This window comes from Apis laboriosa, unplaced genomic scaffold (genome assembly GCF_014066325.1).
Source record: "Apis laboriosa isolate Shangri-la unplaced genomic scaffold, ASM1406632v1 scaffold159_cov155, whole genome shotgun sequence".
NCBI classification, from domain to species: Eukaryota; Metazoa; Arthropoda; class Insecta; order Hymenoptera; family Apidae; genus Apis; species Apis laboriosa.
The window spans coordinates 9,902-26,425 of NW_025222085.1; the positions used below are offsets into that span (position 1 = coordinate 9,902).

Below are 16,524 nucleotides of genomic sequence, written 5' to 3' on the forward strand. Positions count from 1 at the left end.
AATTGTATGAAGTTCAAAAAATTTTTCTCGTGAGCCAAATTATTATAAATTACGATTAAATTAAGATCGATATCCACCGCTTTTTGTCTTCCCTATTAATCTTAAAAATAATTAATAAAATCTTTTATCGTTGTTTCAATGCATTTTTAATGAAAAATGTACTATTAAGGTAATCTAATAATATTAATAATACTAATAATTATATTATCTAAGAAATTGTGTACGATTTTTGATCTATCACTTTGTCAATCACAGGCTATCCAATAGCAAAATTTACTTTTTCTAAAAATATCCAAAGTATTGCCTTAAGATCTTATTTCACCGATGATTTCGTTTGCAAAGATTGTCGCGTTATTCTTTAGATACGAAATTTCGAGGTATGAAGAAGACTGCCTCTTACAGCAGCTCTTTTAAAAATTCCGGCACGTTCAGTAGCTATGGGTTGCAATGTGAATTCTCGAGATTTGTGCAATTTCTTCTCTAAGATTCGCTTTATAGAAAAAGGCTGAAAATATGAATATTTTCCAACTGTATTTTAAGAGTTCTCATGATATGAAACTCAAGATCAATAGGAAAACTTATTTTCTAAGTATAATATAAGATAAAAATCAAAAATTAATTTTTTTTATATGAAGTTGATATCAAAAATGCATTTTAAATAATTTTTTACAAATATTGCAAACAGATATATATATATAACAGATATGTTATTAATTATTCAAAAAAATAAAAGATTTTTTTTTTAGTTTTTAAAATTATTGAGTTTTGAAAGGATTGATTATTAATATACAACATATTAATATACTGAAAGTCGATTCTAGAAGTTAGGACACAACAATTAAAAATAGTATATAAAACAATATACAAAACAAAATAATATATAAAAATATCATTTAATACTTACTTAATTAAGTTAAAAATAGTTTAAATTTGCGTTACATAAAACGAAACTAAGGCATTGTAATCTCCATCTCATTTAACTTCATTAAATTTAAATTATTTATTACTTAATAAATAAGCCTCAATCGATATTTTGTATTTATTTTAAATCTATCCTTCAAAAGTATCAATAGCTGTATATTATACAAATTTGCCAAAATTGATATAAACATAATATCTCATAAAATATTCGAAAAGATGAAAATAACGATGGAAACAAACATAACCTCGATAAAATAAATTAATATAAATTTCTCAACTCGATATCTCAATAAAATAGAACATACGAAACGAAGATAACAATGAGAACAAACATAACCTCAATAACACAAATAACGTAACATTCAAATCTGATTTTCGCGGAATTATTTAACAAGAATTACTCGAATTGTTCCACGCCTCGTTTCCACCCAGAAAGAAACACATGCGTAACATATACCTCATTTTCCTGAACAATTTGGAAATTTTATGTTGAGCACTTAGGAAATTTACGTTAAACACATCCATTGTATGAACGGGTCAGAGTTTTTGCCATCTTGTTATTTTACGTCATACAAGTTTTTTGTGCACTCGTGACAATGGAAATGCAACGGTTGACACGTTAAGCACAGTTGACAAATGGAAGCCAGGTAGGGTCAAGCATGAGTTATTAGTTTCGAGCGACAACGTCATGTCCCTGCTTTAATTTTGCATCTTCGATAAACGGTGTGTAGCGGGGCATACTTTATGTAATTAATGCGCGGGTTAGCACGAAACGCGAGTAATTAGCAGAACAAAAATTGCCTCGTCTAAATTTAGAAACGTTCTTTTAAATAAAATGATTAAAGCGAAGAGAAACTTATATATTCATCAACTTATGATCCATTCTTAGTAGAAGTATCGAATTGAAACACGAATGTAGAATCAACTTTTTGTATAAAAATTAAAAAGAAAAAGAGAATAATTGAGTCTCAGTATTGAATCGGATTATTAAATAAAAATTTGATTAGAAATTTATTTTTATTGAGAAATTGCGGTGGCAAAAAGTGAATCATGCAGTAAGAAATTTTTGATGACGAATATTAGATTTTTGGACGAATATTGAAATATATTTTTATCGAAATAAAAAATATTTTTTGTCGAAAAAATTAGATAAATATTAGATTCGAGATGAATCTAAAATATAGATTCATTAATATGAATAAAATATAAATATATTTTTTTATATGAATATAAAAATTTCATTATCACTTTTATTTTTATTTTATTTAAAACTTATATTATTAATTATAAGTAATTATATCATAATAACATACAAAAGATTTTAAATCATAATTAGATATTAATCCTGAAATAGAAGCTTCTTTTTTTTTTATCCAAAAAATCAAGTTTCCAAAATAAAAAAAGAGAAAAAGAGAAAAAAAATCGAGAAACAAGCATTTTCAACAAAGTAAAAAGTTTTTCGATTTGCGGTTGAAAAAAAAAATATTCACCGTGTGAAATAAAATAGTTTAAAAGGTTATACGCAACTTGATTTACGTTTATTCCGCCAATAAATGCCACCGTGATTGCTTTAATTTAAAATATCTTTTATCTTGTACTCGAAACTTATCATCTTATCAGGGATAAACTAGCACGATGGAAACACCATCTATGAGGATCGTTATCGATAATCCGACTTTAAACGCATCAATTTTACATACTAAAAAAAGAGTAATCATAAATCATGACCCATAGAATCGGTTTTTTATATATTTCATAAGGAAATGAAGAAAGATGCCGAGAAAAAAAACGACGATATAAATCTTATTCGTTTTTTTGCAGAAGACGTAACCATTTCACGCGTACGTTATTGCATAGAAAATTAAAAATATTTCTTTTTGCATTTTTTTTTTTTACATATATGAAATAGAGTAACATGATATTAAGATAGGAAAAAAAATAATTAATTAAAAGAATTGTTGTTCCTTTTGAGATAATTTTATTAATGTTATTGATGAATATATAAGATATGTCATATATTATAAATATTTTAATATGAATTTCAGACAAATACTTTTAGTCCTCCAATATATTATTTAATAATTCTATTAAATAATATATTGAAGGAATTCTCGTTAGGAAATAATATATTGAATATATTAATTATGTACGTCGATGATTGAAATGCATGTTCGTCTGAATTTCTTTTGTAGAATTCGTTTAATTAAAAAAGTTTGCATCTCAACCAATGCATTTTGATGAATACATCGAAAATGAAAATTAGTTCACAGAACAGGAAATATTCACAGAACTGATATTATTTTGTGTTAATTTCATTTTTCTTTCTTATATCATTTAAAATTTTAAACTATATAAAATTAATAACATTAAGAATAAATTGAGAATTGGTAATAACAAAATTTTTTAATTAAATTAATTATTTAGAAAAACTTACTTTTGCGAAATATAATAAAAACATGATAAAAATAATTATTCTTTCGTTAAAATAAACAAATAAGAGGAAAATTTTCGGAAAAATAAATTATCGATGCAATATTATACTATATATTATACGGGACAAATTTAATCATCGTTAGCATTACGTGCTAGAAATAGGACCTTGTAATCTACGTGCCAAACGAGTTACGAAGGAAATTTCTCTAGTAGAAGATCGTATCGAACGTACATCTTGATCATTCGCGATATGCGGATGCAGCAATAAGGAAAGCGTCTAGGAAGTCGAAGAACTATTGAAGATCAATACGGTGCTTCCTTGATTCTGAGATAAACCGATTAAGAAAATCCTATCGATAAGTTTTATAGTCCATTTAGTGCGATCGAAAATTTTTGTTTGGAAAAATTTTGTGTCAAAACAGGTAGAGACAATTTCCAATATATTTTATTATTTTATTATTATTTTACCAATAATATCTTTGAAAATATTTAATATTTAAAATTAATTTAAATCATCTATTATCTATTTCTAAAAATAATAATAATAAAAAGAGAGAAAAATTTTGATTATTGCTCCTAATTTTTTAAATATTTTAAATATAAAGAGCATTTTTTCTCCTTTATAATTAAAAAAAAAATTTTGGGTTACATTATAATTTTAATATTATATTAAATTAATACTTAATATTTTTTTTTGTATTATAAGGGTATATATATATTGTAGTATATAGATTCTCTCATACATTACATTATTATTCTACATATTGTATTTAATAGCTTGTTGAATAATTTTTAAAGTTTGTTTCCACAAGATAATGTCTTCGTAACAGTGCAAAATAATCACCAAAAAATACATTGCGCTATTGTAAATTTAAAAGATCAACGAGGGTGAATAAATGTTTTATCAAGTTGAAATAAAGTAGATTTAAAAGTTTTGAAAAGGAGTGGAAGCTTTTTAAGAAAAGCTTCTTTCAAATTCGCAAAACACGAATTCGCATTCTCGAATATTTTTATTGCTTCAGATATTGAAACAAAATTAATAATTCAATATTTACGAGACTAAACAATAAATTTTTAAATTAAAGATTGATTTGAATTTAAATAAAAAAATGAAAAAAATTTGTAATTCTATAACGAAGAAAAATTGTAGAAATATAGAATAAAATGAGAAGATAAATTTAATTGCAATTTCTACAATAATTAATTAATTAATTAGATTCGATAAATCTCTGTGATGCTATTTTGTTATAAATTTGAAAATTTATAATCTATCTGCTGATCTAAATATTTCATTAACATTCAGTTCAATCTTGATACAGTAAATAACATTTTAAATAATTTATAAACATGCATTCCGATTTTATATATATATTTGTTTCTTTAATTATATACAGTTTCATGAAGCAATAATATAATTTCAAAATTATAAATTTTAATAAAAATTCTCCCAATGTGATAATTACTTAATTTTAATATAGAATAAAACAAAAAAAAAAAAAAGAAAAAAAAAGAATTGCAATTCGAAAGAGATTGGAAGACATTGCTCAATATCGAATGTTAATACAATTTCGACCACTGATATTTCACGTATCAAAATATATCTCGCATTGGCAAAAATGAAAAAAAAAAAACATCTGTGCATTCAATCAGAAACATTTACATTCCACTGCATATGCAAAATAAAATTTAATATCAAATGTAGAATAACAATCCAGACATTTAAAATTCATTTCATTGTATCAAAGATAAGCAATTCTATTACGATTTTAATTCGTTGGATCTAATGTTTTTTGATAAACTTCCCTTAAACCCACGAAGACCAATCAATAGAATAAAACTACGGGAGAATTTCAATTACCTTTTCTGAAATCGTATCTCTCTCGCCCGTATCTATCCTCTTAACATCGATCGCGACGACAATCGTTTCCCTGTTATAAATAAAAATCCAATCTCGAAACAATGGCGCAAAAACCGCGGATAAAAATCGGGACAGATTATCCCCTCACGCGCGTTCTTCCGTTGAAAATTCGTGTATCGACCGGGCTACTTTCAACGAGTTTTTAAACGGATGGGCGCACGGTCAACAGCTGCGGAAGTGGAGGGGCGCTCGAACGCCACCGACACCGATGATTAGAAAAAGAGGAACACGCGGAAAAGGCGGGAAGAGCAAAACAAACGATAGTGGAGAGGCTTGTTGCAGGGTCGTCGGCCTCGAAACGTCGGCCAACGGGATCCGATCGTGAGATTAATCCATCGAATGTAATTGGAAGGTCGCAGCAGCACAGTGTCACAAGTCGAAGATTTACGAGCACTGTGTGTCCTGCGCAAGTCATTCATAGCTTTTGTTTTTACCACGAGAATGGCCGACGTACGACAATAAAGAGCGTTTCGGGATATAGAAGGAGCCGTGAATTCTGACGAATAATATCGCGGTTGCGTGATACATTGAACCAGGATCGATTAATCTTCGTCAGTTTCGAATGTCCATTCGGTGGATCGTGGATCAAATATGGTGGAGGATCGATGGAAATTTGCGGGAGATCCCGTCGTCATTAAATGGCCTATAATATTTCATTTCTCGGGCGATAAATAAAAGAGAAGGGGAGTGATTTTTTTTTTTTTTGAGTCTCGAAATTCGCGAGCTTTCGTAATTTCTGTTTTGAAGGTTTTGTTTACTGTACTTGAAAAAGAGCATCTAATTTTAATTCGCGCTTCAAATATCGGATTCCTTTGCTTTCAACGGTAATTGGATCATTACATCATTCGTAATGAAAAGATGTATTCGAAAGATTTTGGACTTTCGCGAAATCGTTTGAAAATTTTGACCTTTGTCAAAATTTTAATTTAAAAATTAAAATCTATGATAGTTGCTTGATAGTTTCTTCGAAAGAAAGATTGATTTAATTTTTTTAAATTAGTATTAAAATTAAATTTAGTTTCGAGAGAATAGAGAGAATGTTTCAAAAAATCGAGTCAAAATAGAAAAAGTACATACTCGAGGATTATTTAGCAAAGAGATTTTGATAAGAGAATCGTGTATATACTCTTACGAGTATATTAAATTTATAAAATAAATAGTTTAAATGTTTAAACCAAATGTATCTGAAATGGAAAAATTAATATCATCAACAAACTGGAATCATTGTTTTCACATTTGAAAAAAAGAGATGTATTTTTTTTATTTCTTCAGTCACTTCAATAAATCAAGTTGATGATAAATCATATGACTTTTGAAACTTAAAAAGAAAAAAATAAAAAATAAAATCAACCAATTTAACTTTTAAATATCTCAAGTATTGAAATATTACACGTATTACCATTTATCAAAACGATTTATCAAAATTTTCTTCTTCCAATTTCATTCACTAAAAATTCAATACCCAATGTACATAGGAACTTTAAACATAGAAGAAACTCGGTTAATACAGAATCAAAGAATCAAAGAAAAAACTAAATAAGTGTACATAGTGCTAGTCGTAAATTCCTATAGGTTGCCGCGATGAATACAACTTGCAACTGCAAACGGATTATCATGGCTGCAACGACAAAGCCCTCTTTTATTTGTAGTTTCCAACAGGCGCGTTAATCATCAGACCGATATCAAGCTGCTTGAATCGGATGTTGCGGCACAGAAAGCTGGAGCTTACGAAGATTTTCCAGGACAATGAGAAGTTCGTAGGATCACTGGTCGTGGCGCTGTTGACGGCGGATCCATGGAAAGCACGTGGTGGTGGCAGAGGTCGCTTCTTAGACTTGCGAGCTTTCAAACTGAAAGCAGTCAGTCGGCAGCCGACCGTGGTGCACGAGTTGTGAGTTATGTTGTTGTGTTTAGGGAACATATATCGTCTCCATGATGTTGTGATAAAACATTTGAAAACGTGAACGGTGAATTGTTCTCGGTAAGTTTTTGAGAAAGAAATAAAAAAAAAAATTCACTTGTGTATTTGCATGTTTTGCAAAATTGCATTGTAATTTTGTTCATACGAGAATTGTTTTGTGACTACGAAAGTTTCACGTGTTTGGAGGATCTATTGTGTCTAGTTGGTTGAGAAGTAGGATAGAAAGTTTTTTCTTCGAGAAAATTTTCATTGTTCTTTACGTGCGCTAAGTTTAAACGTTAACACGTGCTTTCCTTTGGTGAATTAATAGGATGAATATAATTCAACAAGCTGGTAGGGAAGTTCGAAGTTTTCATTCATGAGGAAGTTTGTTTGCGCGGGAAACTTGAGAAATTGTACAGATAGGATCTGTCGTATTCGTTTAGAAAATTCTGATGTTGAAAACAAGTTCAAAGATTAAAAGATTTGATAGGAATTCTTCCTTTCATTGAGAAATTTTTTTTTCTTTTATTAATTTTGTCGACGAGCAAAATTTTCTTGCTATAATGTGGAAAATAATATTCTACTAGTTCGAATATAATTGATACATATTGATTTTATATATTAATAATTTAATATAAATATGTTTAAAATTATTTGATTCAAATAATTTAGACATTATTAAATTATTTTAAAAGACTTATTTTACAAATTGATTTCTCGATAGTTAAAAACTTTTTTTTAAATTGATCTCTCAATAGAGTATATGAAAATATTCGTACAGTTTTCACGTATCTTTCACTCGAAAATATCATGATATCATTTAAACCATCAATCAAGATTCTTATGTCTCGAAAACTCTATATTCTTCGTAAAGATTTTCATTTATATTCAATAGACGTGTTAATAATATTCGTCCAGTGTCCGTGCATCTTTCATCTGAGGATCGATACCAACTCGAGTTCTTAGCTGCGACTAATTACGTGACTTCTTTTTGTTCATGGGACGCTCGTTATGCGGTAGCTAATTAGTTTCCTGAACGGTGTCTGGTAGGAGAGAGAGAGAGAAAGAGAGAGAAAGGAAAAATGTTCATCTTAACTCGTGATAATTATGACGTATGTGGTAGTATTCAGAAACAGGCGGAAAGACGTGGCGAACGTTGATGCGGTTCGTGAGCACGCGCCAACATAAATAAAAACCTCGAAAACTCGTCTAACGACCGACCGTCCCATCAAAAACTCACTACCTCGTCAAAGAGCGCGTCATCAAGCCAGGATTTCATTCAATGAATCCATGGCGGCAGTCGACTGTAAATTTAATCCTTTACTCTGTTGAAACTCGAATCAAGAGTATCCCCATGGACACGTGTCACGTAAATTGGATACGTACTTGTTCGCCACAGGGACTTTCCGCGTCGAGATTTTCATAATAACCTTCTCGAGCAATAAGGAAAGTTTCGATTGTCCAAAGTGATGTGACCGTTGAGGACTTCTCTGATGGAGAAGTTGGAGCGACTATTTGATTTCAAATTTTCTTTTGTACGTTTTCCTTGATTTTGTCCCCGAGATTGAATATTCCTTGGGATTTTGTAGGTGAATCGGGGGAAATTTTATTAGTGTGAATGCGCTATGGAAGAAGCGGAGCAGAATAAGTTGCAAGTTTGAGGAAAGTGATTGTTCGTTTTTTTTTTTTTTGAAAAAAGATTTCAAATTTAATAATTAATAGTTTTAAACAGTTTCAACTTGATTTGGATTTCTTGTTTTCAAGATTGATACAAATTTGTAGATAGAATTTTCATTTTGAAAAAACAATATTAATATTAATTTATCTTATATTTAAAGTATTATTACTTTCTTATAAATATTCGTAATTTATTCATTATTGTCAAGGGAGAAAAAAATGCAAATTTTCAAATTTCAAACTTTTTTAAATAATTCAAAGAAAAATTAAACTAGTTATCTTTAACCTTTTTATTAACCTCAATTAAAAATTTTTCTAGCGAAAATTTTTTATAATCTCCAAATGATTAGTTAACATCGCTTAAACCTATTTTTTATCGAGAGTATATTTTCCGATACTTCAACTTGCAACTTACAAAAAGACCAAGATAGAACGGAACAAAGTATGTCGAGCTTGCAACGAGGTCTTTGTCTTATCACCGAGAAAGCATACAGAAGGAAGTCATCGGAGGCAAAAGCATGTTGTTATGAATGGCGGGTCTATCGGCGGCCCATAAAAGTCCATTGTAAGCATAGGCCGAGTCGTTCGATAATCGATACAAACCTTTGCATAGGTGATATCGAATACGGATATCTTGATTATTCGCGCGAATTTGCGGTCTGAGAATTAACGTTTATCAAAGCTTGGAAGAAACTTCGATGTTCAGATTCATTAAAATCGATTTATTCCGGAAAGCAATTTCATTAAAATTCCTCCGTCCGAACGAATAGCGTTGAACGAACATTTTTGTTCGATACGTGCGCACACCGCTGAATTCAATCTTCCTCCACGTTCGACGTTCGAGATCACCGTGGAATTAGATTTGGATAGACTTTTGGGCCAAGTTTCCTAAAAACAAAACCGACAATTTCCTCTTTCCCCGATAATGGCCGTATCCTCGAGATATAAAGTTTCTCGCGTTGATTCGAGAACATCCGCAAACAGAATTCCACTTCAGACCGGTTCAGAAGCAATTTGTCGCATAAACATGGAAGCGGAAAACGGAGAGATAGAATCGACGGACGATGGACCTTGCTTTTTGGTTAGATAAATGTAAATCAAAAGCATGTTGCAGACCGCGAATCATTCAGCGTTTTCTTAATATTCGTGATACACCGTTGCACTTTCACCAGCTTTCCATTTTATTCAGAATGCTAATTGTCCCTTTAACAAAGACACGACGCTTGTTCACGAGGTTATCGCTCTGAGAATGGGTCTGCGCCTCTTCGTCGAGAGTCATACCTTCTTACGCTACTCTCTTGCGTCCATTTTTTTTTTTGACGATTTTATGCATGAAGGACTTTCTCTTGCGACCGATTAACCGAATTTTTATCTTTAAAGACCGATTAATCGAATTTTTATCTTTAAAGACTCGTTTTTTATCTTTAAAGACCGGTTTTTTTCTTCTTCTGAATATAAATTTTAATCGGAGAAGAGATTTATTGAATTTGTTTTTTTTTTTTTTTGAAAATCACATTTTATAAATAACGAATGTTTCGTAATTAAGAAAGAAATTGTTAATTTTGATAAATTACAAAATCTCACTAAAGGGCATTTCAAAAAGTCTATTAATTACAAAAATGAAAAGGGGGTAAAAGATTAAGCTATATTTTTGTTCATAGTGCTGACTTGCGATTTTTCAAGCTTAGCATATGAATACGATAATATCCTATATGTATACATGTACGTATGTAGATATGAATATATATAAGGGATCTATAGAATTAAGAGGGTTAATGAAGTCATATCTTAAATTTCTTTGCAAATGAAAACTTTTACCGAGTAATTTTAATATTTTACTTTATATCTTTAATTTATTCCTTATTGGTGGCTTATTATACAAATATTGTATATTCATTTTTTTACAAAATTTGAATTCTTATATGCAACAAAATAATTCTTGACTATTTTATAAAAAATTGCATTTATTAAAAATTTTAGTTGTTTTATATTCGTGAATCAATTTTACTATTAATCTTTAAATTTATTTTTCTCTAAAAGTATAAAAAAAAACATACAATATTCACAAGTAAACCATTTATATGATAGTAATTGATGATTTAAAATCTTTTTAAATGGAACGGAGTTTAAATACAATTGGAATCAATAGGTTTTATCTAAAATTACCAAATACACAATTACTATCCTCGATAAATTCAAACGATACGATCGAGAAAGTCATGTTTTCTCGCGTCATTGCAGTGTCAGTCATTACAATCTCGCCTTATATTTCTCTCGCATCCTCTCAAAGGAAGTCGACAAAATTTAATGTCACGTAGCGTTCTGAAAAATGATTCCAGCGTGAATTGGTCGATCCTATGACACGCGAGCCTCGCTAGTTTACCTAGATTCTTTAAACGAAGTCGATTTCAATAAGAGTTATACAGGTTTTATGAAAGAAAGAAAGGTCAAAAAAGTATATTTCTAAACTTGGGAATGAACTTTACGATATACTGATTTATTGATTGTAGTTTTACTGTAAATAGTTCAGTTACGTCAGCCATTAGTGATGAATGATTTTTAAATGAATAATCATTTGGAAATATTATGAATTATCGATGGTAGTTCGAATTGCAATATTTTATTAAATTGTAATAATAGATGCCAGTTAATAATATTAATAACAAGAATAACAGTCAAAGTTAAGTTGTCAAATACTTTTAATATATGAATAGATGATTGTGTGATGGTAGTTTGGAACTTGTATTAAACCGTGGATTCCCCTAATGGCCAATAAGTATCGATATTAATTAACTGGTAATAAAAACAATATCAACTAAAATTAACACCAATTTAAATTACGTTAAATATTATTAGGTATATATTGTTGGTATTAGTTTAGAACTACTAATAACCATTAATATCAATTAATAATAAAATATTAATTATACACAATATCAAAATTAAACTACATTGGCCATTATTAGTATTTGAGTATTTGGTGATCGCTTAAGAGAGTGTCGAAAAATAGGCAAAAAATCATTTTGAATGTGAGTGCAGAATTCTGGACCATTAATCTTGAAGTCTAAAGTTTTCGAATTCCGGGTAAATTCTTTCATACTTTTTCTCATTGTTACAATTCAAAAGTGATATTGAATGCACTCACAGAAGATATTTACGCGTATTTATGATTTATGATGTTCAAAGTTTGACGTTCATGTTCAAGAGGCGATATAACAACAAAAATAATGAAGAATAGATAAAATACTATGAATAGCTCGAGTAAAAATGTCATAATATATAAATTAAACAACAGATAACAAATTTCTAAAAATTATGTTCTCATTGACGGATATACTAGGGAGAAACGTGTCTAGAAATTCAATAATTTGAAAAGATCATCTGAAACGCACACGTGACAGGAGACAGTGGACGTGACCATGATTATTTCGATAATCGATTCCACGCGCAATGTCGAATAATGGTTTACACGATCGGTGATCCATCTTATTCCCAGTCTAGCATGTAAACGACTGGGTACAGCGGACGGAGCTCGTAAGCCGTCCGTTCAATTTCCATCGAACCTGTACAGGAATAGAGTCGAGTTTGACAAACGTGTCAACGTGAAGGGCGCAATCGAAATCCAAGGATTTCCGGAAGATGCATAATCGCATGAAATTGAAGATCTAACACGGATGGATCGATTTCACGTGGATTCAATTGTCGGGCACATTACTTTATTGATCGAATAATTAAATTTCGCGCCATCGATCTAAGTAGAATCACGTGTAATCGATATTGCGAGTGAAGGGATTGAGATTGAATCGTTTATTTGATATTCGTACTTGTTGAAATTGATAATAATAATGAAAATAATAGTTATAATAACATATATTAATTATTAAGCTCAACTTTGTTATTAATTAAAAATTAGTGCTATCGATGTCAATAGATTTGTTGATAGATTTTTTATGAAAGAACTTTTTGAAGCGATGAAATTTTAAATTAAATTTAATAATAACTTAAATTTTTTATTGGTTATTGAATTTTTGAAACATGCATTCAATATTTTTTTTCTTCTTTCAAGTCAAAAAGTAAAAATATAATTGAGGCAGTTATATCTGGTATTTGTATTGTATTGTATTGTATTGGTATTTGTATTCATAGAAATTATAAAATGTTACGATTAATTCTTAATTCGAGAACTCGAAACTCTATTAAAAAATTTAATTAGAAAACTCATAAAGAAATTTTAACAAGGATAATTTAAAAATATAATTTCATTTTTTATTCTTTAATATATACATATGAAATTGTTATTTTTTTGGTATCACTTTACTAAAATGAAGAAAATATACATAGACAAATATTTTTTTCTCCAAATGAATTACTTGCCGATTGTTAAAATTTCATTTCATTATTTAAAAATGAATCCAAAATATCAAATCAGCTAAAGAACACAAATAAAATATACATTTCGTAAATTATTTTGATTGAAATGTTTGTTAAGATTTTCACTATTTATTTGAAGTAGAATGGCAAATAAAAAAATGCAAAATATTAAATTTCAGTATAGATTCTATACAACAGTGTGTTCAGGGTTTAATTAGTTTAAAGTTTGTTAATTTTTATGGATAATTATACTAATTTTTTTGAGCAATTTGATTCCATAGTTTCCTTGAAAATGAAAATATATTGGTTTGCAAATAATAAGTTTTAAAGAATGGAAAAGGTTGATAGTATATGCAGGAAACTTAAAAAAGTTAAATTGTTAGAACAGATAAAGCATCTCCAAACTATAAGAAAATAAGTTCTGCAAAAGAGTTTTATGCGAAATCATTATGAAATATTAGTGGAGCGACACAGTTGTGTAAGTGTGCTTTAACGATGCTTCCTTTGAAATATTGATTCTCTTTTAATATATATTAAAATTATATATATATATACATATATATGTATATATGTATATATATATACATGTATATTTTATTTTAAAGATTCTCTTGTAATATTATGATATTAATTCATTAAATTTAATTTATTATTGGTTAGATGTTCGAGATAATCATGAAAATCATTTGAAGCATGAACAATTCCACTTAATTAACTTAATGTAAAATATTTAAAATATATTATAATTTTGAAATTAATTATTAGTTAGTTAATTATTAGTAGAAATTAATTATTTTTCGTTAATTTTATTCAATTAATGAAATTTTTCTAAATTCAATATAAAATATAATTATTTTAATATTTTAAATTCTTAATATTTCCATAAATATATTTATTAATAAAATCACGATATATATTACACCATGCAAGTGATCAAAGCAGAAGACCGTAATCAATTGGGATTGTTCATGATGGGTTGCTTACTTCCAAATGACATATCGTATAGGCTTTGATTGGCGTTACCTTGATCATCCCTTCTAATCTATAGTTGGTACATAGACATCGATCGATCTGTAACGCGGTTGCGTATAATGAATACTCTTGATACTGTTTATCCGTGTCCAAGCGTCCCACTTCAGGGTCGATACCACAACAATTAAATACCATACATGCAGTAGTCTGATAACAATGTCGATAATTGCTTGAATATTTAATTTAAAATTAAATATGCATATGTATGAGCAATCACATTATTCATAGAGTTATTTTGTTTAGGCAATAATTAAATTATCGCGACAAATTATAATGATCGAGTATATAATATGTGACTTATGGATTAGGTAAAGGATTATATAATGTGTTATGATTCGGCAAAAATAAAATTACACCAATTATAAATTTTTTTTCTAAAAGTTTATATATATAATTCGACAAAAAATGACCAGTATTTATTGAAAACTAATATATAGAAAATAATTTCATTCGGGAATTGCAATTTTCCGCGATCAATATCAAATTTATCTAAAAGTTATGAAAAAATTTCTGAATTAATTTCCCGTAATTTCACGTGTGAAGCGTATAGAGAACTATTCAATATGTTATTTTTAAAAATGTACGAAACTAAAATCGAACAATTAAATGTGATTGGAAAAACGATATAAATTAGCAATAATAAAGAATATTTTTCAAGCGAAGAAATTACTATTTATTTTAAAATCTTCTAAAAACAATCTTTCACGAATATATTAATATCCCTTTAGAAGGGATATTAAAGGGAATTAAAAAATTTCATTTTACAATTTCGTCTAAAAAATAATCTATTATAACTCTATTATAACAATCTCTTATAATTAAGCAAACATATTAAGCATTACTATCATTAAAGGAAAAATAAAATGAAACGAAATAAAAATTTTATCAATTCAGAGAAATATAATCGAGGAATGAATATTAATATTTCTACAAGAATTCCTATAACAAGAACTATATTATTGAAACAACGATTATCAAAATATCTTTAGCCATTCGAGCATCTTAAGTTTTTCTTGGTTCATCAAACGATAATAAACCATCACACGTTCCCTTGTAATGCGAAATATAACACCTCGACATCAACCTTGAGCTTAATAATTCGCGGGAAAATTTAAATTTTCAGAAAGTTCAACGAAGCGATATCCGGTCGCAAAACTTGGCTGCGGCGTACCTCGCTTTCTAGAGTTTCCAGTGCATCTTTTATTACGTGAGGGAAATCAAAGACGTAAACAATTTATTTTCCCCGCCTCGCGCCAGATGCACTCGATCGATGCATCCTGGATTTATCCGGAATAGCTACCTTTGATACACACAAGATCACTAGGTATAGAGGAATTTCGGTCGTTGAAGCAGCACTGCTGAGGCTCACGCGTGATTTCATCGTACCGAATGGCGAACAGGAGAATTTCCGGCCGAGGTTTGGAATCCGAGCGCGAAAAAATAATACGCCTTGGGCAATGCGAAAAGAGCATGCGATACGCCTCTTGTCGAGTGTGGACGAAAAGAAAAGAAAAAGAACGCAGGATGGTATTGCGAATATCGCGTAGGGAGGGAGAAAAAAAATGCATTTCTTTTATTTTCGTTCCCGTTTGTTCGCTAATGGAAGTAGTAGGAATGTTATAAAATATGGGGAAAAGGATACTTTGAAAGATTATGTATGATCGTTATCTTAGATATTATACAGAAACTCGCTAAGTTTGGTTTGGAAGAAAATATTTGAAAGAATTTTTAAAGTGGAAAGAGATAAGAGGATATTTTTGTGATCAAATGGAAGAGTCGTGTACAATAGTATTACTAATTTTTGAAATCTATTTCGAAGTGAATTTCAATGAGATAAATTATTGAATGAAATTTGACGTCAATTTTTTAACTGACTCATACTTATTTCTCTCAAGTTTCGCTTTAAAGATTCATCTATCTGAATAGATGTCAGACAGAATTATTAAAGATATTACTATATATACTAATGTAATAGAGAAAATCGAGATCTGCTTTTATATAACAGAGTTGCGTTCCTAAATATTTATGAGTTGATTTGAATATTACGATAATTTTTCGGCGCATTATATTTATTAGAATGGAAATAAACTATTTAAATGAGGGCACAAAAAGTAGGATCATATGTTCATTAAACAATTCAGAATCATTATTCGTGGTAAATGTCGAGTGAAAGAACGAGCATTCGTGATTACAGGGCGAGGATCAACGTTTGAAATTGTAGACGCGGCTTTGCTGTGAAATTTAACGCGGCCAGTTAACCCCGTTCAGA

The 16,524-nt window shown here is 29.2% G+C and overlaps 1 protein-coding gene across 1 annotated transcript in view; it reads left to right on the forward strand.

Annotated features, from left to right (window-relative positions):
* The first annotated feature begins 7,175 nt into the window (after positions 1-7,175).
* Positions 7,176-16,524, forward strand: part of LOC122710878 (zwei Ig domain protein zig-8-like) — an 82,783-nt gene continuing 73,434 nt past the window's right edge. Inside the window, exon 1 of the mRNA XM_043929080.1 lies at positions 7,176-7,253. The gene's annotated coding sequence lies outside the window, so the exon portion shown is untranslated. The remainder of the gene's footprint in view (positions 7,254-16,524) is intronic.